Source organism: Phascolarctos cinereus, unplaced genomic scaffold, assembly GCF_003287225.1.
Source record: "Phascolarctos cinereus isolate Bilbo 61053 unplaced genomic scaffold, phaCin_HiC Scaffold_3;HRSCAF=262, whole genome shotgun sequence".
Lineage (NCBI taxonomy): Eukaryota > Metazoa > Chordata > Mammalia > Diprotodontia > Phascolarctidae > Phascolarctos > Phascolarctos cinereus.
Genome location: NW_027555736.1, coordinates 50,275,911 through 50,302,931, shown reverse-complemented (window position 1 = coordinate 50,302,931; position 27,021 = coordinate 50,275,911). Strand labels below are relative to the sequence as shown.

At 42.5% G+C, this 27,021-nt stretch overlaps 1 protein-coding gene across 1 annotated transcript in view; it reads right to left on the bottom strand.

Annotated features, from left to right (window-relative positions):
* The window catches only part of CDH23 (cadherin related 23), a 606,235-nt gene that overhangs the window by 368,288 nt on the left and 210,926 nt on the right, over window positions 1-27,021 (bottom strand). The window lies entirely within an intron of this gene.

The window sequence follows — 27,021 nt, the reverse complement described above, 5'->3', positions numbered from 1 at the left end:
ACCTGGGTGAGTTTGAGTAACTCATTGAGCCTCTCTTGGACCCAGTTTCTTCATCCAGAAAATGAGGGGATTTGTCCACATGACAACAGTCACGTTCAGTTCTAGATCTAACCTCTATGCTCATTCCCCTCCTGGAATGGTGGTATGGCAGTTAGGAAGGACCAACCTGGGCAGGGGTAGGGGTGTGGGAACAGGTCAGTCTTTCACATCTTGACTGGCTTCATCCTGAGTTTCCCCTTTATTTTCTCTGGGAAGTCCTTAGAGTACATTATCAATCCAGTCTAAGTCCCATCCACACCTGAATGCTGGCATCCCTGGGGAAGGTGGGGAGGTCACTAGTGGGAATTGCAAATAACTTTCTTTAAGCCTGGTGTTAATACCATGAATTTACAAATGAAACCCTGATGATAGGGACCCTGGCAGCTTTACCTCCGTTTGATATTAATTGGGCTACACTTTGTTTTAATGGTACATTAATTAATGCGGAATTTCAACGGAAGTCCTCGTGACACTCACATTAATACAAATGAATTCATTACCGTTGGTGTTATTACAAGAAATGACAAATAAATCTGTAACAGTAGGACCCTTCAAATAATAATCACGAATCATTAGGTTTGCTGCTCGTTTGTACTGTAGCTCGCAAATATGTATGATATGTGTGTATATTCCAGACTGTCTTTTCCTGCTGGTTGGAGTGGGAGTCAGTTGTCTCTCCGCTCTGGGTCTAGGGCCATTCTTCTATACATCAGAAGGGGCCTTGTTCTTCCTCCTTCTGTTGTCTTTCTCTGTTTCCTTCCTGAAGCACTTTCATCTCCTCCCCACCTCCCTAAAGCAGTGGATCTGCCCTTGCCTCCAGGAGCAATTTCTCCTCCTAACCTGCAGGATTCACTCTCTCACTGCAACCATTTCCCAGCACAGTCCCTCACTGGTATTATGACTGTGTTTTCCAAACCAAAAAATCAGGACACATGACCAGATAAAGGACATCTCTTTTTCCAAGCCTTTTAAAAAATGAACACTTCCCACCACCCTGCCTTGAAATTGAGACCAGCCTAGAATAACAGGGAAGTGCAGTCATCATATGCACAGGCTTTAGAAGACAAGGTTTAGCCCCCAAAAACCTGTTTTGTTTATACTTAGCACATATTTTACATACATGACTTTGAATACATAAGGTTTCCCTGCAATGGAATGTAAGCTCTCTGAGGAAAGGGGATATGACCCTTTTTTCCCTAGGGCTTAGCCCAGCTACCCATAGAAGGTGTGTAATAAATACTTGTTGAATGACTGATTGCATAACCACTGAATTTTATCTTTGCAGGAGTTATCATGGACGGTGGAATTGAGGAGCTTGTGGATAACAATCTGGAAGAGGTTGGAAGGTATGTGTTTCTGGAAGCCATTTGGGGCAAAAGAAGTCTACACTGAATAGCCCTAGGTCTGAAGGGCTGGCCAAGATTCCTTAGTCTCCATTGCAGGTCTGGAAGTCTTGCCTAAGGAAGGACTGTGACGAAGTGAAGAACTGTCCAAGGTGCTGCCAGGGGCTGTGTTTATCTTTATTTCGTATGTGCTTATATAAGCAAAATCATCAAAGAAGACTGAGAGCTGAGACAACAAGGGAATGATAAGAAGGAATTCAAGAGATGGGGGAGGTGGGGAGAGATCAGGTTTCACTGTTAGAAGTTTATAGGTCTGAAGCTAAAAGATCCCTCTGCTCCAACCCAGATTATTTTAGATTAAGAAATCGAGGTTGGATAGGATTAGGATACTATCTTGATTAGATAATGCAATGGAGAGAATGCCAGGCCTGGAGTCAGGAAGACCTGAGTTCCAATCTGACCTCAGACACTTACCAGCTGTGTGCCCCTGGGCAAGTCGTTTAACCCTGTTTGCCTCAGTTTCCTTATCTGTAAAATGAGTTGAGAAGAAAATGGCAACACACTTCAATATTTTTGCCAAGAAAACTCCAAAAGGGGTCATGAAGAGTTGGACACAACTAAAAATGACCAAACAACAACAATAACAGCAATTATCCTGATTAGAGGTGGAGTTGAATTAGATGACTCCTTGAAGACCCTTTTAACATTTGGATTTTGTACCTCTCCTGATCAAGTTACATACAAATGCACCATCAAAACACTTGGCTTCAAGTTTCAGCTATGACATATCAAAGAACCAACTAGTTCAACTTCTGTACTTCATAGATGAAGAAACCGAGACCCAGAGAGGTCGCCAAGGTCACAAAGTAGCGGAAAGAAGATTTAAACTCAAGTCTTTGAATGAACTCATGACTCCAAGTCCTCTTCTTTTCTCATGATGCCACAATGCCTTCTCTTACCTGACATTTATTAGTTGTGTGATTTGGATACATCTTTATTCTTGAGTAAAGCTTCTCTGAAACTCAGCTTCTTTATCAGTCAAAAATGAATATAATAGTATGAAAATAGAAACATTAGAGCTAGGAGGCACCTTAGAGATCATGTAGTCTAACGGGACACATCAATTCAATTCAATACAACACAATATAGCACAACAGCACTAATTTATTAAGCAAATACTATGTGCAAGACACTATCCTAAATCCTGGGGGTTCAAAGACAAATACCTGCAGAGATAAGTAAATAGAAAACAGTCTGAAGAGGAAGAGATGAAGAAATCTCTATTTCTTACTTCACTGGGTGGTTGTAAAAAAATGCTTTGTAAACTGTTGATCCCTATGTGAGTGAGGCTGTTATTATTGCCACTATCACTCTGGTGTCCATCTCCAATCTTGGCAGCAATCTCTAAAGAATGGTATTTGTAGACAATCCCTGTGACCAGAGGCCAAGAGAAGGAAGGGAGTTCAGGTCCATTTGAAAGAAAAATGGCCCAGGGAAGGAAGGTTATTTGAAGGCCTGGGAATTTTGTGATATCCTTCTCCAGAAGCCTTTAAATAACTAAATGACCTCTCTGAGACCCTTGTGGTTCCAGAAGCCTGGAATTCTCCAATTCTGTTCTTTAGTTCTCTCAGCGGATGAGTCAATTGGTCCAATTTCATCTTTTACTTCACTGGCAACTGAGTCCTGAGATATGACAGTTGAAGGTGACTGTGAAGCCAGGTCCTTTCTTCCCTCTCTGAGTCTACTCTATTGAAACAAAATTCTGCAGGCCACCAACAGAACATACAGGTGTACACACACACACACACATACACACACACACACACACATACACACACACACACATACACACACACACATACATACACACACACATACACACACACACACACATACACACACACACATACACACACACACACATACACACACACACATACACACACACACACATACAACACACACACACACACACATACACACACACACACACACACACACACACATTCCATCTAGGCCTGAGAAACGTTCCCCTCACAAAGTTCATCACAAAACCAAGTCAGAGATTGGATAGTAGTAGTAGATCAGCAATGATGAAGTCAATAACAGCACAAAGCTCATCTCAGGGGAAGATTCCAGGCCCATCCCCCACCCCTTCTCATCCTTTCACACTAGTACTGAATGAACCAATTCATCACTCAAGATTGTTAACTGTGTACTAATTATGCTCACTTTCAGAACTTGTGGGGCAATTATTTACTGTACTGTCTTTCTCACACAAGCAATCAATTATGGTGATTGGAAGCTTGATGACACTCCCTGAGTGCAGAGACAGGAAGATGGCTAGCATGTACTCTGATCTCTCAAAGAAAGGCTCCTGGAAGCTTTGCCCTAGCTTCAATCACACTACATGGGTCAATCAAAGAATAAGCATTTACTAAGCCTGTGGTTAGTGTGCCAGGTAATGTGCTACTCAGTGGGCATATGAGGATAAAACCAAAACAGTTCCTACCCTCAAGGAGCTCACATTCTATAGAGAGAGAGGCAACATATGTGGATGAACCCAAAATCAGTAAATCACCAGATTATTTATAGGATACAAAGTCATTGAAATCCAACAGTGGGTCTGGTCAATATTTATCTTAAAATGCTTATACTTCTGAAGTAGTCTCCCCTGTGTCCGAAGCTAAGTGACTTGGTTCAATTCCCTGTCTCCTACCCAGCCAGGATCTCCCACCTTTTTCCTATCCCACCCTCTGAGCTTACATCTTTTACTTTTGTCCGTGAACCTGCAAAATTAGGGAAGAGAGTATTAAAAAACTGGCACCAGAGAGGAAAATAAGCCACTTGTCCTTGTCCACCCCTTCACAGCTCCTTCCTGCTGCCCCTGCTTCTGACTGCTTATACACTGTGGTATGCAAATCCCAGGGAGGCCCCCAGATCTGCAGCAAGAGCCAGCTGCCAGGGTGACAGCATGTGATGTGAAGAGTGTGGCTGTCGGGTAAACATGTATTTATTCAGGCAAGTGGCAGGCACAGGCAGGCTGTGGCCCCCATCTCTGAAGCTCCCTCCCCCGTTCTCAGCCCTCCCACTGCCCTCAATGCTCCTTTCAGAGCGTCAGGGCAGGAGGCATTTAGAGCCAACTGCTGGGCTCAAATCTATTACAGCCAAGAAATTCACTCCTTCACCATGCATCTGACAGGCCTTGTAGAGTGGCTGCCAGTTTTCCCATTTAGGTTGGGATCTCTCCTTTTTCTTTCATCAGGTGGGAGGAGGAAGGAGGTGTGCACCTCCTAACACTGATCACAAACCGAAGCCTTAACCTAGCCATAGACTAGGAATTCTTAACCTGGGGTCCATGAACTTGGATGGGAAGAGAAACCTTACTTTCCCTAACCTCTACCTGGAATTTAGCATTTCCTCCCATTATGAATATTGGCAACAAATCACAGTTGTTTTAGCAGGCCCTGTTATTTCGTCACCAGTAGAAATCAGATATTTTCATCTTCTGTTACAGTTAAAAATCCACTGGATGCCTAGCATGACACAAGCATTGTCTTGTCAAAGACCATCCCACAGTTTAATATTCTTACTCAAGCTAAGCAACGATAGCCTTCACACTGATATGTCTATAAAAATCAATTCTAAATTAACTTTCTTATATTTTAAATGTGGTCTTGATATTTAATGTGTTGATAAAGATATGAGTGCATCACAACTTTGTTTTGATAACCGTATTTTAATATCATTGTTTCCCCTTATAATCATATATGTTTTATGCATTTAAAAACATTATTCTGAGAAGGGGTCCATAGGATTCGCCAGACTGCCAAAGGGGGCCGTGATACAAATAAAGGCCACAGACTGACCCTTTTAACTTCAGGTGTCCTCTTTTCTCACATACCCAACCACCTTGGAACTTTCTCCTCCCCTGTGTCATCCATCTCTGCCCCTCTCTGTCCCCCCTCCTGGGCCCCATCATATCAAAAAGAGCTACCTGCAAGCCCTGGGAGTTCTTCCACAGGGTTTCCTACGGATAGAAGCTGAGCCATCACCAGTGACAAGATATTTAGTGGGCAAGGCTGCTAAGCTTGACTTTTAGCCTATCATCAATCTGTCATTTGACTTCAAACAAGTTTTTTTTTTTCTGTGCCTCACTTTTCCCCACCTGGGTGAAGGTGAACAACATCTTAATCTTAATATGAAGTAATGGAAGGATCTTCAAACACAGAAGACTTGGGTTTGAGTCCTGGTTCTCCTCTGAGTCTCAGTTTCCTTATTTGTAAGATGAAGATAATGATGCCCATTCTCAGTCAGTTTTTTGGATTATTGAGTCATTTCAGTCATGTCCTACTCTCTGTGACCCCATTTGGGGTTTTCTTGGCAAAAATACTGGAGTGGTTTACCATTTCCTTCTCTGACTCATTTTTACAGGTGAGGAACTGAGGCAATCAGTGCTAAGTGATTTGCTCAGGATCATACAGATAGTAAGTATCTGAGGTCATATTTGAACTCAGGTCCTCCTGACTCCCAGGCTAGTACTCTATCCACTGTGTCACCTAGCTTCCCCGCTCAGGCACTAGGAAGAACAAATGTGCATTGTGGGAAGGCAATTCGTGAACCATAAACTGCTATTAGAAATGTCATCAGTATAAAATCTTTCTGGTTCTTGAGGTTACTCAGCACAGGCTTTGAGTTCTATACAGCACCACCAGAGAGTCAGGTCCCAAGAGGAACATGGTCAACATTCTTGGATGATGGGAGGGGTTAGGAGAACAGTGAGATAAAGAGAAGAGTAGAAAATGTATTGTGGCCATTTTTAATGAGACCCAAGGCTTGATAAGAATCATTAAACTGCTTCCTCAACAGGCCACTGACCTCTCCATCAGGGCACCATTCCCTCATTTTTCTCTCTAACAGTTCTTTCCAGAACTTGACCTTCTACCTTCTCTTCTGCCGGTGAAGGAGCTGATAGGCTGGCAGTCAATCTCTCTATATCCGGACTCCCACTCCTTCTCTGACACCTGCCTTTTCTCTCTCTGTCTGCTCAGAACAAGCAGCTTAAGTGGCCAAATAGGGTGAACTCTGGGCTCCAGGAAAGGTCAGGGTAAAAACCAGGGTCTATTTCAAGTTATTGCATTTGCTGCTACTGGGCTAATAGCAAAGACCCCAATAACTTGTACAGTGGACGTGAGGGTCACACTCAGTAATGACATAGAGGATACCATCGGTAGTAGCTACTGTCTGATGGTAAGGAGAGAAAGCAGAAAGGATGTCCCTGAATTACAAGCTGACCCCCTATCTAGTTCCAAATTGCACCACTTAGGAAGAAATACCCTAATACAGGAAGAGAGACAACAGCTAACCCCACCCCCCTCCATCAGGCTACTTCATCAATCAGTTGATAAGCAGTTAGTAATTGCCTGCTATGTGCTAGGCACTAGGGATACAAAAACAAAGGTTGAGTCATCCTATGCTTTCAGACAGCTTATACTGGTGAGGAGAGAGAGAGAGAGAGAGAGAGAGAGAGAGAGAGAGAGAGAGAGAGAGAGACAGACAGACAGACAGACAGACAGAGGAAGAGAGAGAGGAGAGAGAGAGAGGAAGAGAAAGAGAGAGGAAGAGAGAGAGAAGAGAGAGAGAGAGAGAGAAGAAAGACAGAGAGAGAAAGACAGAGAGAAAGAGAGAGAGAGAGAGAGAGAGAGAGAGAGAGAGAGAGAGAGAGAGAGAGAGAGAGAGAGAGAGAGAGATACAACTAGTTCTCAATTAGTAGAATAATAAATCCTGTGAAGCGGTTGTTATTCATATTTGTACAACCTATTTCCATTGGGCTGGAACCAATCACCATATTTTATATAACTTCAAATAGTGCAAATTGAAATAACAGCAACCATTTTAAGAAATTCATTATTCACACTAATCAAGACCTTACTGTACAACTCATTCTCAGGAAAGTATGGGACATATAAACACTAAATACAAAGTGGAAAGACAGGCTGGAGTTAGATTAGAATTTGACTTGAACTTTCCTTACTCAAGAACAGACCTATATCTCCTACTATTGTGGGGTGGAGCAGAGCATGTAGAAATCTTTTTCTTCTGCTGTTTCCAGATTTTATCTGGCCTCTAGGAGACTCTAAATCTCCCATATCTCTTTGCCTATGTGTATGTTTACATGCATGTAAACATGTATGCTTAAACTGCTTTTCAATCAGCTCAGGTTTCCAGCCAAGTACTTCAAATTCAGAACTTGGAGAGATTGGCAGTTTCTGGGGCCATAACATCTGTACTCTACCCCTGTCTCAGCCTTGTTTCTGAATCCACCCACTTCCCTGTATTCTTGAGATACTAGTTCTTTGCCCCAAAGAGAGTTGCCATACCAGATATTTGTTCATAGTACTTCCCATAGAAAGCAGTAACAAAGATAATAATTTCTCCTGAATTGGAGGAGAGGGTAATTTCATCATCACACCTAACCCTAGCCACAGGGTATTGCTGATATCTCTAAATGTGGCCAGAGACTCAAACCCTGATACCAACTTCAGGCTGAGACCATTACTCCATTAACCCTGGCTACAGACAGTTACCCTGACCTTGGCCCCAGAATGACACTTTGACCTTGGCCATACACACACACACACACACACACACACACACACACACACACACACAGAGTAACCTTTGGCCCTATACTTGTAAGCCCTGGCCTTAACCACAATTGGGCACCTAGTCTCAGCTACAGGCCACCACTGGCCCTAGCTTACTGGGTAGGCAATAATGACATCTGGCAGCCCACCCCCTTGGGGAGAGAAAGGAGTAAAAAGATCCCCTATAATGCTCCTTTCTTCCCCAACCCAGACAGACCAGAGGTCCTCTGTGTGTGGGTCTTATCTGATAATTCATATCATGTAGGATTTTTTTCAGCCACATTATAGTAGCACTGTCTTCAAATACTAAGAGGGAACAACACACACACACACACACACACACACACACACACACACACACACACACACCCCTGTACAGAACACAGTTACCATTTGACCACACTATTTCTGTGCTCAATTTCAGCCACCGAGGAGTTAACCCCCAGCCAGCACATCCACCTCCAAAAGTCTAAACCTTTAGCCAGAGGAGAAAAGGAAGGCAAGCATGAATAAGGGGGGAGCTACATGGCAAGCTCTGTCCACAGAACACTGATTGCCCGGCCAGCCCCTAGCCTACCTCCATCAAGGAACCCCTATCTTTCCCTACCCACTACACCCTTTTCCTTCTTGGATACTCAGAAGGTGATTGGAACCCCTCCTGGCTCGCTTGATTAGGCCTGATTTCACCATCTCACTCCTACCTCTGAAACCTTCCCCCTATGTTATTAAGGTTGTTTTTCGTCCACTCTTTCAGTCCACTGGGTGAATTGAGTTTATTTGATTTGATTTTTTTCTCCCCCATTTTCTCTCCACTCTGGAGTAGTTCTGCTTCTGTCTACAGCAGTCTTGTGCTGGCCAGAGTTCAGTAAAAACCAGAAATATTAACTTCTAACCCCAGTGTAAAAATAGCTGTAATAAAGCTGGGTGAATAATAAAAGCTTCATCTAATGTAACTTTGATTAAAAGCCAAGACCTGCTTCCTCATCTTCCACCCTGAACAAAGACACAGCCATCCTTTTATAGAAGAAGGTGGTTAAAGGGTTTGGAAATGCAATGTTATCTCCTCTTGATTCACATCTTTTCTCTTTTCCTCTATTTCTCTCTGTCTCTCCTTTCCCTCTTCTTTTTTCTCTCACCGTTCTCTTACATTTTTTTCTCTGTCTCTCTTCCAGGTTTGGTTTCATAAGTTGGGTACACTTAATTCTGCTGGTTTTCAATCTATTCACATACCCAATGACTTTGGGAGAAATGTTTTAAAGTTACCCCTCCCAGTTCACAGTTGTCTGGTGGCCAGTGAATCGAGAACTCCAAGTCAGAATACTAACTTAACCAATGTTATCACACATGAGGAAAAAGAATACATTCTATCAGGCTGCATTTTCATTTGCCAAAAACAACAACAACAACAAAAACCCCAGAAGATACCATTTTGGAGAGCAATCTGGAATTATGCCCAAAGAGTTATAAAATTGTGTATACTCTTTGACCAGAAATACCACTATTAGGTCGGTTTCCCAAGGTGATAAGGGAAAAAAAGAAAGGAATCTATATGTTCTAAAATATTTATAGCAGCTCTCTTGGGGTGACAAAGAACTGGAAATGGAAGGGATGCCTATCAATCGGGGGATGGTATGTGATTGTGATGAAATACTACTGTGCTATAGGAAATGATGAGCTGGTTGATTTTAGAAAAACATGGAAAGACTTGCATAACATAATGAAGAGTGAAATGAACAGAACCAAGAGAATGTTGTATATAGTGACAGCAAAACTGTTCAAAGAACAACTCCGAATGACTAACTTATTCTGAGTATTTCAACACTCAAATCAACTACACAGGACCTATGAAGAAAGATGCTACTTTTCTTCATAGAAGGATAGATGGAAAGAACTGATAAATTGAAGTATTCATAGTATGATTTTACATCTATCTATCTATCTACCTATCTATCATCTATCTGTCTCTGTCTATCTGTCTATCTATCTATCTACTTATATGTGTCAAATGGTGGCCTTCTTTAGGGTGTGGTGAGGAGGGAGACAGTTTGGAACTTAAAATGTAACAATGAAATAAAATAAAACAAAACCCAGAATATAGATGGGCAGTTGTTGGGGAAAGCCATGATGAGCTCCTGCTTTTCCAAGGAGATGAAATTTACAGATGAGGAAACATACCAAGACTCAGGACCTGCCCAAGGTCTCTTAGCTAGTTAGCACTAGAAAGACCTTTGAATTTCAAGTTCATTGTTTCTTTCCATTAGTCCACCAAGTTTCTCAAAGGAGCAAATGTAGACAGATTCCAGAGGAGGAAGAAAAGGCAGAATACCAAAAAACTCAGAAAGGGAGAGGTAGCCCTTGTCTGATCCATCTCCTTCTTATGTCTGATACAACTGTTGCTGTGATCTCCAAAACTATACATAGATACCCCTACCCACACACACATATACCCTTTTCTTCTTCATAAGACTTTTCTCTGGTTTCAGCAGGACCCATGGGGGGCCATGGCAAAAACAATAGCTCCATAAGGTGTCCCAGAAAATCTCAGCCATTGGGATGGCAGAGAGTCCCAGATGTGAGTGGAATGGTTGTGGGGTTTGAAGGACAGAGGGAACAGAACTGCCCTCATGTGCTCTTTTCCAGAGCCTCTTGTCCCTGTCCAGGGTTGGCCCCACGGGGATGGGCCTGGGCCTGGTAGGCTCTGGGAAGGATGTCTTTTTCCTTTAACTCAGGTCTGGATTTCATTTCCCAATCTTTTGGCTCCCTGTGCTCAAGGGGTACCAGAGTGTAGAAGCTGATGCAGGGAGGGAGGGAGGGCGGGCAGAGGCCGAGGGCTTTTCAATTTCACGCCAGGTATCAGTGGTCTGGTCCTGGCTGGTATTATCTGTCTCTTGGCCCCTATCTCAGCCTCTTGCCTGGGCGGGTGACTCAGTGAGTTTGCTGCCTGGGAGACAGAAGGAGGCTGTTCAAGGCAGGGGGGCTGCTGGTGAGGCACGGAGCCTTAATCATTCAGGAACTTGGAGGCAGAGACCTGGAGCAGCTGGAGGACCTGGGGGTAACAGAGCCCCCGCCATAAAAAGTGAATACCTTTTAAATGAGGATCTCCAGGTACATTTAGGGTCAGGCTAGGAAAAGGAATAAGAGCTAAGCATCAGAGAATCTTGGATCTTATTTTTTAAATGAATTTTTTTGAGCTAGAAGGGACCTTAAAAACCATCAAATCCAATTGCCTAATTTTATAGATGAGGAAACTGAGGCCCAGGGAAAGTAAGTGTTCAAGGTCACTTAACTAGCTAGTGAGAGAACTAGACCTCAAACTTTGAGAATAGATAGGGAGGGGCAGGTGAGGCTGGGGAGCTGAACTGGGAGATAGAGCAGGAAAGGAGCAAAGGCTGCAGATTTCTAGTGAGGTTTGTTTACCCATTCAAGAAGCACCTTGAGCCTTGTGCAATATTATGCACAAATTCTGAAGCACTGCCTCAAAGCCTTCTATGCATCAGCCTTCAGTCCTTGGCACCTGCCTCCCTCCCTCCAAGGATAATCCAGAGGACTAGATCAAGGGCCTCCTTCTTCCCACACAAAGTTGGAGTTTCTGCTCACTTGCCACTGCTTGCTTGTCCCCCAGGCTCTCAGCCAGCCTTTCTGGGCCTTGAGTGTTTTGTCAATAGGCGTGTGGTGGTATGGGCTGGCACAAGGGCTCAGGAGGAAAGGAATCAGAGCAGGTAATTGCCAAGTGAAAATGACAGCACAGCGATTTATCCAGACCAAACGGGGCCCCAGAATACCAAGAGGCAGCTGGTGGCTGGGAATCAATACCGCCCCAAGAGGAGGGATTATTAGGGAGAGAAAGGGGCTTGAAAGATCCCTAAGTGCATGATGACTGCCTATTTCCAAGAAGGTGATCAGCTGAATGAAAATTTGCTCCACTGACAATTCTGGGAAAAGAGAAGAACAAGTGGGGCCCTTTCTGTGACACTGTGGCCCCTTCTTTACATTCCTCCTGTCCATTCTCTCTTCTCTACAATGTGGGAGGAAGCCAAATGGGAAGGTTGGTTTGGAGGTGCTAAGAGAAAAGAGAGCAAGGTCTTGAACTGGAAAAACTGGGAGACCACTGGGGCACTGACACACTCAAGTTCCAAAGGACCTTGGGCAAAAATTTGGGAGAACTCTAGTCTGGAGGGAAAAAGACATAAAGGAGATCAGGGAGCTTGGGACCAGCCCCAGGAAAAATTGCTATGTAATCTTGAAGTCATCTCCCTTCTATGACCTGCAATTTTCCCAGCTCTGGACAGAGAGGCTAAGAACCCAAGAAATCATCCAGGCACAGGCCTATACATACAGCTTAAAGCTTGGCCATTGGGGACCCCAAAGTTCTGTTACTGATCAGCCAAGCTTGGTAATGGTTACAGGAGACAGTGGCATTCCTTCTGCTCAGCAGCACAGCTCTTATATTCCCATGTCTGCCTGGATCTCTGAAAATGATAAAATGTTTCTTTGAGATAGGAAGATAACACTACAGACTCATCCCAAATAGAGCAGATGCTTTGTTTTTCCAGTGGAGGAGATGGGCCGCCCTCAGGTCATATCTTCCTCATGTCCCCAGTGGCACACATCTGGCTGGACCTATGTCCAGTGGAACAAGGTTGACTTTTGAGCGTTTAGAACAGGAAGTGATGGTCAATGAAAGTCAGACTAGGTTCGTCAATCACAATGTATTCTAGACTGACCTCATTTCCTTTTTGCCAGTCCCTAGACTGATGGATGATTGCAGTGTTGTAGATATAGTATACCTGGATTTCAGCAAGGTATTTGACAATGTCTCTAATGATACTGTTATGGACCAGAGTGGCATATGGATGGATGGATTTCATCCATCCATGGTTAAGTTAGATAAAGAATGTTAGGTGGATTTCAGAAACAATTCAATGAAAACACCTGAAAATTAGGATTATTGGTTTGATGTCAAGGAAGGTGTCTTTAGTAGAGTGCCACAAGGCTCAGTTCTTGGCCCCATTCTATTTGATACTTCTATCAGTGACCTGGAAGAAGGCAAAGATGTCATGCTTAACCAATTGGTGAATGACGTGAAGCTGGAAAGTGAATATGTTGTATGAAAGAATCAGGATCCAGTAAAATAAAGTTTAAGAGTGGCAAATACAAAGTTCCTTGCAAGTGTTTTTAAAAAAATCAGTTTTGCATATAAATGCAAAATGGGGCAATTCATCAGGACAACCATTCATAGAGGAAAAAAACTGGGATTTTTAGTGGATTAGAATCTCAATGAAAGGTGATAACATAACATGGCATCCATCAAAACTAGCAGGATTTTTTCCTTTTTTTTTCTTTTTCTTTTCCTTTTTTTTTTTTGACTAAGCCTATAATTTAATTGGCATAGGCATCTCCCAGTGACGAAATTACCTCTGCCAATGCATTCCAGCATCTGTTCTGTCACTTAGAGTCTCAGAGAACAGTTTGGGGGAATTCAGAAAATAAGTGACCTACTCAGGATCACCCAATCGGCAGGAATCAGAGGTAGGATTTGAACCCAGAGAGATCTCACCAAATCACAGAGTCTGAGGTTAGAGGGACCTCCATGGCCATACGATCTGACTCATAGATGAAAGAATCCCCTCTATAATGTAGCAGACAAGTGATTGCCCCTTGATTCTGGGGACAGCTTTCTATCCACTATACCATATTGTTTTCCATGGTCTTAAGCTGATGAATAGAAGAAGAATGTCTAGAATAAGAGAAACTATCTAGTCCTGCTATCCTGTGCCATGGTCGCCACATGTGAAGGCTTCAGTTCTGGGCTCTGCCTTCTGAAGAAGCCGTGGGCAAGCTGAAGTGCTCTCAGGATGAAAAAGACATTTGAAATCATCCCAGACAAAGAGTGACCGAAAGAACAGAGTGGTTATCCTGAAGAAGAGAAGACATAGGCAGCACAGGACTCCTGTCCTCCATGTAATTGAGGGACAATCATGGAGAAGAGGGATTTGATTTGTTTCACTGGGCCCCAGAGAGTAGAACTAGGAAAAATGGAAAGAAGGTGGGAGAGGCCAAAATTGGCTTCCTGTACTCAGAAATCAGAGCTGGCCACAAGTGGACTTGGGCCACAAGTGGCTGCTTGGAAAGGTTACATAGGATCTTAGATAAGATCTCTAAGTTGACCTGGACCAACCCTCTCATTTTAGAAATGAGGAAACTGAGGCCCCCAGAGGTTAAATGATGTGCACAAGATCACTTAGCTAGCAGCAGAGGTCGGATTTGAACCCCAGGCCTCTGACTCTCCTCATTGGACCATTCTATGTGGGATTTTCCATCATTGAAGATCTTCAAGTAAATGCGGGTAACCACTTGCTTTGGAATGACTGGGAAAGAATGAGTGAAATTCACGAGAGATGGCATTAGTGTCTACCTCAACTCTTCCCAAAGGGAGCATTGGGCATCTGGAGAGAACGTGAGCACCCTAGGAGAGGGGATGGCATGACAGCTCCCTGGTGATTGTTGACTGACCAGGCCCCACCCGGGTTGGAGCTGGGGGGAGGTTGGCTCTTTCCTCTGTAGTCATTAGCACTTTCAGGAGCTTCTTGTTAAATGGGAAAATATACCTGACCCAGATGGCAAGGAAAGGGTTAGGAAGCCAGCTTACTCCCTGGATACCCTTGCCAACCTTGCCAGCCTCTCCATCAGTGTGCGCACCTGCTCTTTCACCATTTAATAGTAAGGTAAACACAAATACAGCCTATTCCCAAGGAGGGATAGGGATGAGTTTAGTAAAGGTGGGGATGGGAAGGGAAAAGATGGAGAGAATGAAAAATCAGGTGGGAGGGAGGGAGAGAACAGAAAGTGGGAGGAGAGAATGTAGGGGAAGTGAGTAGGGGGAGAAACAGAATGAGAATGAATAGAGAGAGGAAGGAGAGGGGAGGAGGAGATAAAGTGTGTGTGTGTGTGTGTGTGTGTGTGTGTGTGTCCGTGTGCACATGTGCACACTCACAGTCCTCATAGTGTGAGAGTGGTTGAGTTTGTAGTACAGCCCTCAGGACACAGCAGGGACAAATTGGGTTTTGAAAAGGGAGATAAAAAGAGCTGTTAGAACTCTGGTTTTGCATCATTTAGTTCATCAGGCTTGACATGTGTCTAACAAACAAAGCCATAAGCAAGGAGCAAGAAAGAAAGACATGGGTAAAGGCAGAGAATAGAGGCAGGGCCATGGAATGGGCAAGAGAACTGGGGGAACTGGGGGGGGGCCTGAGCTCATGGATTTCTGGAAGCATTTTACAGACTTCTCATTGCCATTTGAAGAAAAGTTTCTTTTCAGCAATTTGTAGGCAGAAGAGGTATGAGAACAAATGAAGAGCTAAGAGGAATCCAAGTCAGTACCCTGAATAGGTCAGGTGAACCCCACATTCCAAGGAAAAGGAACAGACTGTCTCCTTCAGCATCAGCAGGGGTGTCCACGCACAATAATAAAACAAGTGGGATATTTTTAAATTATTGAATAAGAGGATCCAGGACTGGAAAGGCTTGTAACTAAAAAAGATTGGTCCTCACTTATGTACTTGGGGGCCTGGCCCAGTCCTGAGGACAAGAAGCTGTGCTTACTAACTTTGGGAGATTGTGGGAACAAGAGAACTGTGAAAGCAAAAGCAAAATCCTTTTTCTCTGTCTCCACTAGAGGGAGCTCGTCAGCCCAGTAGGGTGAGAGGTGGGAAGCTCACCTTTTATGAGATGGAGCAATTCTAAGGGTGTTGATGGGAACCCAGTGCCTGATGGTAGAATGGCAAAGTAACCAAAGGGAGTATGCCCTAACCTGGCAGTTAGGTGAAGCAGTAGATAGAGAGCTAGGTATGGAGTCAGGAAGATCTGAGTTCAAACGCAGCCTCAGATTCTTACTAGCTTTGTGACCCTGGACAAGTCACTTACCTTTTGTCTGACTCAGTTTCCTCAACCATAAAATGGGGATAATGAGAACCTACTTCCCAAAGTTGTGAGGATCAGATGAGATAATTTTTGCAAAATGCTTAGCGCTGTGTCTGGCATATAGATGAAATAATTGCAAAGTGCTAAGCACAGTGCCCAGCATACAGTAGGTACTTTAATAATGCTTTTTTCTTTCCTAACCTTTGGTAGGAGAGCTACAGCTCCATTCTCCCTGGGAACTCCAAGTTCTTTATGGATGTTACCTCCCTGAGACTCAGTTTTCCCATCAGTAAAATGGGGAAAATAAAAATGATAGCATCCAGCTCACAGGGTTGTTGTGAGATTAAAATGAGGTAATATAGGTAAAATGCTTCACAACATTTTAAGCGCTCCAGAAATGTCAGCTATCATTATTAGCCCAGGCTGGGGTTGGCAAGGGGTGGGGTAAAGAAGGAGATATGACCAGAACTACTATCCAAAGGTCACAGAGAAACCATGAAAGGAAAAGTGGCTTGCTTAGATTTATACAGCAAAACAGTTATAAAGCTGCACTATCTCTTCTTTCAAAATCTAAACCTAGGGTCTATTGATAATATATGCCCTACTGTGCATGAGTCAGCAATGAGCCAGCAATGACTCATATTGTCGTTCATCATTGTCAGTTGTGTATGACTCTCGGTGACCCCATTTGGGGTTTTCTCGGCAAAGACACTGGAGTCATTGGCCATTTCCTTCTCCAGCTCATTTTACAGATGAGGAAACTGAGGAAAACAGGGTTAAATGACTGGTCCAGGGCCACACAGGGTCCAGGGTGCAGGGTCATATGGCTAGTGAGTGTCTGAGACCAGATTTGAACTCAGGAAGATGAGTCTTCCTGACTCCAGTCCCAGCCACTGCCCATGACTCAGAGTCTTGAGGAATTAAAAGTTCCTCATACAATGGCATCTGCACTGGCATATGTTTGGAAGTCAATGTTGTTGGATACCTGTGCTATACCAGAAGACTCTTATTTCAACCACAGACCACGTTAATACACTTGGTTAAGTGCATTAGCCATGATTCAATAATATGAGACTTATCTGAGAATACTGATGATGATGGTGGTGAAAATGTTATGAGCTGAAAATCCTCAAAGCACTTTGCAGACATCCTTGCTGCCATCTTCACAACTCCTCTGTGGGAATGGGTGACAAGCTACTAATATACACTTGCAGATGGGGGAGAAATGGAACTTCAGGTTAACACTTGCTGTAGCCAGAGATCAACTCATGAGTTTCCCACCTATCCCCTCTGCCAGGTGTTATAGGCTCTCCCTGTCCCTGGGGAAATGGAGGCAGATCTAAAACCAAGATGAACACATCCCTGCCTTCACTCTCTGATTTGCTGTGCAATCTGGAGCTGGTCACTTGTCCTCTGGCATTGCCTTCTCTCATGTATAAAATGGTAGATACAATCATCTCCTTCCTGGGTCACAATCCAAAGAAGTCTGGAGCCCAGTCAAGCAGCATGTGTTCATGGGATGCCTCCTACGTCCCAGGCGCTGCGCTCGGTGCTATAATGGCCCCTCTTCTAAGCTGGGCTCTTACTATTCCCCAATCAAGATGAATACATAACAGTCGGATGGGAGTCAGAAGAAAAGGAGAGAGACTTTGTTGGGAGGACACACAACAGAGTTGGAGGCTGCCACCATCCAGAGAGATGTGTGCATTTCACTCGTTATCTGCCTCCTCCAGGGCATGTCAAGTGAGGAAGGCTAGGATGTGGAAATTACCTTGATAATGGTTCAGTATTTAAAGAAATACAAAGAGGAGCTTGCAAGAGGCAAGCTATTACTGTCTGCATTGTCCTCATCTCCAATGACACCAGAGAAAAATCCCTTGTCTTAATGTTCTCTTCTTCACCCTGGCTTTCTTGGGGAGGGGAAAAGGGAGGGGGGGAGGGAGAGATATCACCATTCTGCTGGCTAACGGAAAACTCAAATGGGATTCCTCCCTCCCATCCCATCCCATCAGTCAGGTCCATGACAGATCATGTCCTGGGCTCTCTGCTGTGTTTATTACTTATAATGACTCTCTCATTATGATTTGGCTCAGAAATATAAACGATGATTATAGGAGAAATCCCATTATTTCCACAATATTATTCAATTGGGGAGTCAAGCTGTTCTTACACTATAGGACTGGGGGTGGTGGTGCTCCCCCTCCCCTAGAGGCATTGGCCACTTGCCCATAGACAGTCCATTGGAAGCTTTGGGTGGGGCTTGGCAAGACTTTGGTATGGGGAGAGTCTTTAGGGAGAAGTGGGCACAGGTTTCCAGAGCATGATGCCAAGACAGAACTTGGGGGTCTTTAAAAATAGCATTGCAGCAAGAAATACAGGCTTACAACAAATTTTCCCCAAATCATCTTCTTTTCTATCAGAACAAAATGGCACTAGCTTCCTGTCATATGATAGATCAGGCCTAGACATTTATCCTTGTTTCCAGACCGCTCCTTCAGGGCACCCCAGCCCACACCAGTTCTTTTCTCTCTCTGGATTCCCTCCTTTCTCTTTCCCTGTTCCGTGACAAACTCGCCACTATCACAATCTTACCACTAATAGCCTTTTCTGGATGCAGTCTCAGCTCAAACTGGGCTGCCATCATTCCCAACTAGTCATTCAGGTTAGCTTCTGAAGTCTTAACTTTTCCAGAATCCTTCCTTCATTGATCAAAAGACTATTGGGATTCACTGACTCTTGCTTCACTTATCCTGCTAATGTATATTTTGGTTATCGTTTGGTTTTATAAATCACTTTTATTTCCCAGTCTATCCTTTCTCTGTCCCCTTCCCAAGAGAATCATCCCTTATAATAAAGAAATTAAAAAGAGGGAAAAACAATTTGTCAAAACTCATCAAGCAAATCCAACATTATATGTTGTTCAGCACACAGCCATCAAAAACAAAATGAGGATTTATTAGGAACTTCCTGTGTGCCAGGCACTGTGCTAAGCACTTCACAAATCTTACCTCATTTAATCCCCACAACAACCCTGAGAGTTAAGTGCTGTTTTTTATCCCCATTTTACAGTTGAGGAAACTAAGGCAGACAGAGGTTAAGTGACTTGCTGAGGGTCACACAGCTGGTATTGGATAACAGCTTTGAACTCAGGTCTTCCTGACTCCAAGCTCAGCTATCTCCTAAATCATACTTATGTATTTATTTCTCCTTTTGCTCAACTAGTTGTTTCCTAATGTTATTCCCTCACTCCAAAATCCTCAATGGCTCCCTGTTTTGTCAAATCCAAACTCCACCTTGCTTTCTCAAGTCTCTGTACAACGTGGCCTCATCTCACTTGCCCAGTCTTCTGTCCTGGCCCAGTCACCTGATCTGATTAGGTAAGCCTTTTTGCTGTTTCCTGAACATGACAGAATTTTTCTCACTTCCCAGTCATTGTGTAAATTGTTCTCCTAAACAATGTCCTTCTCACTCAGTTGAACCTCATCTTCTTTAAAGCCAGGTTCAAGTTTCACATTGCTAGGAATGATAAGCACCAGGGTGACATTACTATGGTGTTTGAAGGTATGCAAAGTGTATAAAGTATACAATTTCACCTAATCCTTATGGTGACCTTATGAGATACAAGGCATTAATTCCATTTTATAGATGAGAAAATTGAGGCTCACTGGAAATGACTTTACTTAGTTACAGGTTACACAGCTGTGTCAGGGGCAGAAATGGAACCCAGGTTTCTCCTGACTTGGAATCTGTTTAGTTGTTTCAGTCCTATCTGATTCTTCATGACCCCATTTGGGGTTTCCTTGGCAGAGATACTGGAGTGGTTGGCCATTTCCTTCTCCAGCTCATTACAGATGAGGAAACTGAGGCAAACAGGGTTAAATGACTTGCTCAGGGTCACACAGAAGTGTCTGAGGACAGATTTGACCTCAGCACTCGATCTGCTGCAATGCCACCTAGCTGCTTAGACTTGGGGTCTAGCACTCTTTTAATTAGACCACAGTACCTCTCAAAAAAGAAAAAAAAAAGATCTAACCTTGATATAGGGCTTTCACATTTCCAACATGCTTTATATTTATCATTTGTTGAGATAGAACTTTCCCTGAATATTTTAGTCCTCATGGTCATCTCTTCTCTGAAATAGAGAACAATTATATGCAATGTAATTTAGTATAAAGGATATTTATTCTGGAGCCCAAACTGTGCCTCTGAAGATCCATGTGGCCTTGGGCAAGTCCTTGACCTCCCTGGGCTTCAGTTTGCTCAGCTGTACAAGTGGTGGTGGTGGGGGGGTTGGAGTGCAGAGCCTTGGAGATATTTTCCCATGTTAGATCTAAGATCCTATTAACATATTGTCTTCTATTGCTTGGTATCATTTCATGTCTTTTCCTTCCAACTAGGTCTGTAAGGACCTTAAGGGCAGGCCTTGTGTCTTACAGCCAGCGCTGAGCACAGTCTCTACATCCTCTACTAACCACCCTCCATCCAAACCTATTTGAGACTGACAAACATGTTTTTTTTTTTAAGGCAATTGGGGTTAAGTGCTTTGCCCAGGGTCACACAGCTAGTAAGTATCAAGTGTCTGCCCAGGTCCTCCTGACTCCAGGGCTGGTGCTCTGTCCATTGTGCCACCTAGCTGTCCCCAAACATCTCTTGAAAGAGCATGCAGCACCGTATCTGGCTCGCTGTCATATCTGGAGAACTGCTTAGGAAGCATCTCTAAGTGATAAAGGAGGGCTGTTTAGCCATTCATTCACCCGTCTTAATTACTGCTCTCCTAGAGCAAGGGGATATAAGGAGCCAAGCTCTCCTTATGTAGCATAAACAAAGTCACCCACTTCCTGGCTGTAACAGAAGAGGGTCTTCTCCCCCATTTAACCGCGTCTAGAGAAATACAGAACAGCCCTGCTAAAACTCTGTCACTATAAAGTGGGGGTCAGTCCACTTTCCCTATGGCAGCATTAAAAAGGAATTCCATATTCAATTTAATACAGAAGCATTTATTAATAAATTATTAGTAATTTGTTAATAAACCTAGACCCCTCCTACCTTTCCAGTCTTCTTACATCTTACTCCTTTTCTATCCAGTGACACTGGCCCCCTGGGCTGTTCCAGGAACAACAAGCTCCATCTCTTAGTTCTGGGCATTTTCTCTGGCTGTCCTTCATGCCTAAAATGTTCTCCCTTGTCTGCTCTGACTACTGACTTCCCTGGCTTCCTTTAAGTTCCAACTAAAATCCCACCTTCTACAGGAAACCTTCCCCAACCCCTTTTTATTCTAATGCCTTCCTTCTGGTAATCATTTCCTATTTATTCTGGCTCTATCTTTTTTTTTTTTTGGCCAGGCAATGGGGCTAAGTCACTTGCCCAGGGTCACACAGCTAGTAAGTATCTGAGGCTGGATTTGAACTCAGGTCCTCCTGAATCCAGGGCTGGTGCTCTATCCACTGCACCACCTAGCTGCCCCCAATTTTGGCTATATCTTGTTTGTATTTTTGTTTGCATGCTATTTCCTCCATCAGATTGTAAGATCCTCGAGTGCAAGGATTGTCTTTTGCCTCTTTTTGTATCCCCAGTACTTAGCAAAGTGCCTGTCGCAAAGTAGGCACTTAATGTTTATTGGTTGATTGACTAATCCCCTACAGATAAATGGAGAAAAAAAAGAACAAAAGTGAGACACTCAAGAATGTGTTACATTCCTAATAAAATGTAACACAGGGAGGTCACATCTATCAGGTGAGAAAACACGCACAAGTATAGACACATGCAAAGCGGATACAAAGTAATTTGGGAAGCGACAGCACAAACAACCCAGTGGAGATGGCAGTGGGGGATGGGGAAAGAGCTGGGAAGGATAAGGAATGAGTTCACGTAAAAGGTGGTACTAGATCTCAGTCTTGAAGGAAACTAGGATAGTCAATGCAGAGGCAGTAGATGGACAGTTTTCCAAGGACCAGTAAGAAGCCCAGTTGGGCTGAACTGTAGACTACATGAAAGAGAGTAATTTGTGATAAAGCTGAATAAATCAGGGGTTCTCTGGCAGGATGAAATAGTGACTCTACCACTAACTTGCTGGAAGATTTGAGCCTCAGTTTCTTTCCTCAACTATAAAAATGAGTGAATTGGACTAGATGGTTTGTAAGGTTCTTTTTCAGCAGTAACGTTCTATGAATCTGAAATTTGATGAGCTCAAGATTGGAACAACCCTTCCATGTCCCATGAACCCTGATAACACTCTCATTTGTCTGACTTGTATTCTCAATACCTTTTGGGTTCTGTTCTATGCCCATTTCTGTTCTTTGTACACTCTTCCTCTTGGTGACCTCATCAGTGCCTGTGAACTCCATTACCATCTCAGGTCAGGGATAGGGATAGGGACCATACTTGTGATTTCACTGGTTTAAGGAACTTCCAGATAAGGAAAACTTCCTGTACCAATGTAGGTCAATACTTTATAATTTTTAGTCTTAAAAAGTTGTTGGAGAAAAAATCCCAGGACCGGATGGATTCACAAGCAAATTCTACCAAACATTTAAAGAACAATTAATCCCAATACTATATAAACAATTTGAAAAAAAAAGATGAAAAAGGAATCCTACAAATTCCTTTTACAACAGAAATATGGTGTTGATACCTGAACCAGGAAGAGCCAAAACAGAGAAAGAAAACTATAGACAAATTTCCCTAATGAATATTGATGCAAAAAGTTTAAATAAAATACTGGCAAAGAGATGCAGTAATATATCACAAGGATCATATACTATGACCAGGTGGGATTTATACCAGGAAGGCAGGGCTGTTCAATATTAGGAAAACTATCAGCATAATTGACCATCCAAAAACAAAACCAACAGAAATCATATGATGATCTCAACAGATGCAGAAAAAGCCTTTGACAAAATACAGCACCCACTCCTATTAAAAACACAAGACAGCATAGGAATAAATGGAGCTTACCTTAAAATGATAAGTAACATTTATCTAACATCAGCTAACATTATTTGTAATGGGGATAAACGAGAAGCCTTCCCAATACAATCAGTAATGAAGCAAGGATGCCCATTATCACCTCTATTATTTAATATTATACTAGAAATGTTAGCTATAGCAATAAGAGAAGAAAAATAAATTGAAGGAATTAGAATAGGCAATGAGGAAACAAAACTATTACTCTCTCCAGGTGATATGATGTTACACTTAGAAAATCCTAGAGAGTCAACTAAAAGCTACTTGAAATTATGAACAACTTTAGCAAAGTTGCTGGATACAAAATAAACTCACATAAATCATCAGCATCTCTATATATTCCCAACAAAACTCAGCAAAAAGAGATAGAAAGAGAAATTCCATTTAAAATAGCTGTAGACAATACAAAATACCTGGAATCTACATACCAAAACAAACCCAGGAACTATATGAACACAACTATAAAACACTTTTCACACAAATAAAGTCGGATCCTAACAATTGGAAAAATATTAATTACTCATGGGTAGGCCAAGCTAATATAATAAAAATTACAATTCTACCCAAATTAATTTACTTATTCTGTGCCATACCAATCAAACTACCAAAAATTATTTCATAGAGGCAGACAAATAATAACAATTCATTTGGAAGAATAAAAGCTCAAGGATATCAAGGGAATCAATGAAAAAAATATGAAAGAAAGTGGTCTAGCCATGCCAGATCTCAAACTATATCATAAAGAGGTGATTATCAAAACAATCTAGTACTGGCTAAGAAATAGAGTGGTGGATGAGTAGAATAGATTACATTATACAAATTACATTATAAGAAAAGATCATAGTAATCTAGGATATGATAAACCCAAAGATCCAAGCTTTTGGAACAAAAAGTCATTATTTGACAAAAACTGCTGGGAAAAGTGGAAAACAGTGTGGCAGAAACTAGGTATAGAACAACAGCTCACACCATATACCAAGCTAAGGTCAAAATAGGTGCTTGATTTACACATAAAGAGCAATACCATAAGCAAACTAAGAGCATGGAATAGTTTATCTGTAGATTTATGGATTAAGGAAGAATTTAGGACCAAAGAAGATGTAGAAAGCATTACAAAATATAAAACAGATAATTTTGATTATATACAATTAAAAAGTTTTTGCAAAAACAAAACCAATGCAACCAAAATTATAAGGAAAGCAGAGAACTGGGAATTTTTTTTTTTTGCAACAAGTGTCTCTGATAAAGGCCTCATTTCTCAAATATATAGAGAAGTGTGTCCAATTTATAAAAATACAAGTCATTCCCTAGTTGATAAATGACCAAATGATATGAACAAGGTTTTCAGACAAAGAAATCAAAGCTGTCTAGTCATATAATAATGCTGTATACGAATACTAACCAGAAAAATGCAAATTAAAACAACTCTGAGGTGCCACCTCACATCTATCAGAGAGGCTAATATAACAAAATAGGAAAATATCAGAGTTGGAGGCAATGTGGAAAAAATTGGGACACTAATGCACTATTGGTGCAGTTGTGAACTGATCCAATCATTCTGGAGAGCATTTTGGAACTATCCCCAAAGTACTATAAAACTGTGCATACCCTTTGATTCAGCAATATCACTGCTAGGTCTATATCCCAAAGACATTCAAAAAAAGAGAAAAGCACCTATTTATACGAAATATTTATAGCAGCTCTTTTTGTGGTAGCTAACAACTGAAATCAAAGGGCTGCCCATGTTTCTGGGAATGGCTAAACAAGCTGTGGTATATGATTATAATGGAATATTACAGCACTGTAAGAAATGGCAAACTGAATGATTTCAGAAAAACCTGAAAAGATTTACATGAACTGTGAAGTGAACAGAACCAGGAGAATGCTGCACACAGTAACAGCAATATTGTTAGATGAAGAATTGTGAATGACTTAGCTATTCTCAGTAATACAATGATCCAAGAAAATCCCAAAGGACTAATGATGAAGCATACTATCTGCCTCCAGAGAAACAAGTGATATTGATTGAATACAGACTGAAGTGTGCTACTTTTCATTTTCTTTCATTTTTTTCCTTTTACTTGAGTCTTCTTGTACAAAATGACTAATATAGAAATGTTGTACATAATTGCACATGCATAACTTATATCTGCTTGCTTAGCATCTCAAGAAGGGAAAAGGAGAGGAATAGAATTTGGAACTCAAAACTTTAAATAAAAATGTTAAAAAATTTAAAACAAGAAAGTTGTCTGCAATGCTGGGAAATTAAGTGATTCACCCACAGTAATACTCCTAGTATAGGTCAGAGGAGGGACTCAAACCTTCCATCTTCCTTCCTGGCTCTTCAGTCCAGCTCTCTGTTCACTAGGCCACACTGCCCACCACCCTGAAGGTATCCAATGTCATCTCTACTTAGATGGCTCCCAAATTTATGTATGCAGCCTGGTTCTTTATTCTCAGCTCCACATCTCCAAAGGCTTATTTGAACATTTCCACCTGGGTGTGTCCTATCATCTCAAATTCAACATGCCCCAAACAGATGCCATTTTCTTTCCTTCTAATCCCACTCCTCCTAACTTCCTTAATTCTGTCCAGGACACCACCATTCTTCCAGTCAACCAGGTTTGTAACCTTGGATCCATCCTTGACGCCTTACCCTCCATCAACACATCCTAGCCAGCCACATCCAATCAGCATCCACGTCTTGTGGATTCTACCTTTCCAGAATATCTTCTGTCTACCAACATGACCACCACTCTTTTTCAGACCTTTATGACCTCTTCCTCGCCTTGACTACTAGAGAAGCCTCCAAATGGCTCTCCTTGCCTCTAGCCTCACGTCTCCCTGATCCATCCCCTAGGCCTCTGTTAAAGTCATGGTCCTTGTCCCTTGACATTCGTTGGCATAGGTCTGCAAATAGTTACTCCCCATCTCACAGTGGTTCTTTGTTTTCTCCAGGATAAAAAATAAAGCCCTCTGGCATTTAAAGCCTCTACAATCTGGTTCTAATATATTTTTCCAGATTAATTTCCCATTGCATATACTTTCCATTCTAGCCAAAATTGACTTACTTGCTCTCCCCCAAACACAGAATTCCATCCCTGTGTCTTTGTGTCCTTCATTCCTAGAATCTTTTTCCTTCCCTTCCCATCCTCCATCCCCAGCCTGTATATCTCTAGAATCCCTGAACCCTCAGGTCAAGTGTCACCCCCTACAGAAGTCCTCAGATTCCCCTAATTATAAGCATAAAATTAGCACTGCCTTTATATTGTATAATTTGGGATTTAGTTCTCAATGTACATGTGGATTCCACCTAGTAGAATGTAAAATCTTTGAGGGCAGAGAGGGTTTTCATTTTTATCTTTCCATCCTTGGTGCTTATCAGCTGGCAACCCCTAGTACAGGCCCTAATCACCTCCCATCTGGATTACTGTCAAAGGTGCTGGCTGGTATCCAGGCCTCAAGTCTCTCCCTGCTCCAGTCCATCCTCCAGTCAGTTAGCAAAGCAATCTTCCTAAAGCATACGTCCAACCGTGTCACACAGCCCCTTCCACTCGATAAACTCTCGTGCTTCTTCATTACCTCCAGGATCTAATGTAGAATCCTCTGTTTGACCTTTAAAGCCTTCCGTAACTGCGCCCCTTCCACCTTTTCTAGTCTTCCTCCATCTTATTCTCCTCTGCATACTCCATGTAGTTCCCAGTAGTACTGGACCAAGACACTTACATCTCCCAACTCTGGGCGTATTGCCTGGCTGTATCTCATGCCTGGAATGTTCTCCACCTTCTTCTCTACCCCTTTGCTTCTCTGGTTTCCTTCAAGTCTCCTCGAAAATCCAACCCTCTGCAAGAAGCCCACCCTAATCCTCTACAACACTCGTACTTCCTTCTGAAGTTGTCTCCAGGTCAGACTGGTTAGATCTTGTCTGTACATAGTTGGCTGTCTCCCTCGGTAGACTGTGGGCTCCTCCAAGGCTGGGGCTGTTTCTATACTCTTTATATTTCTTCATATTTAATTTAAGAACATTTATATCCTTTCTATTTCTTTATACTCCCAGGGCTCAGAACAGTGTCCTGCATATAGCTGATGCTTAATAAATGCACATTGAC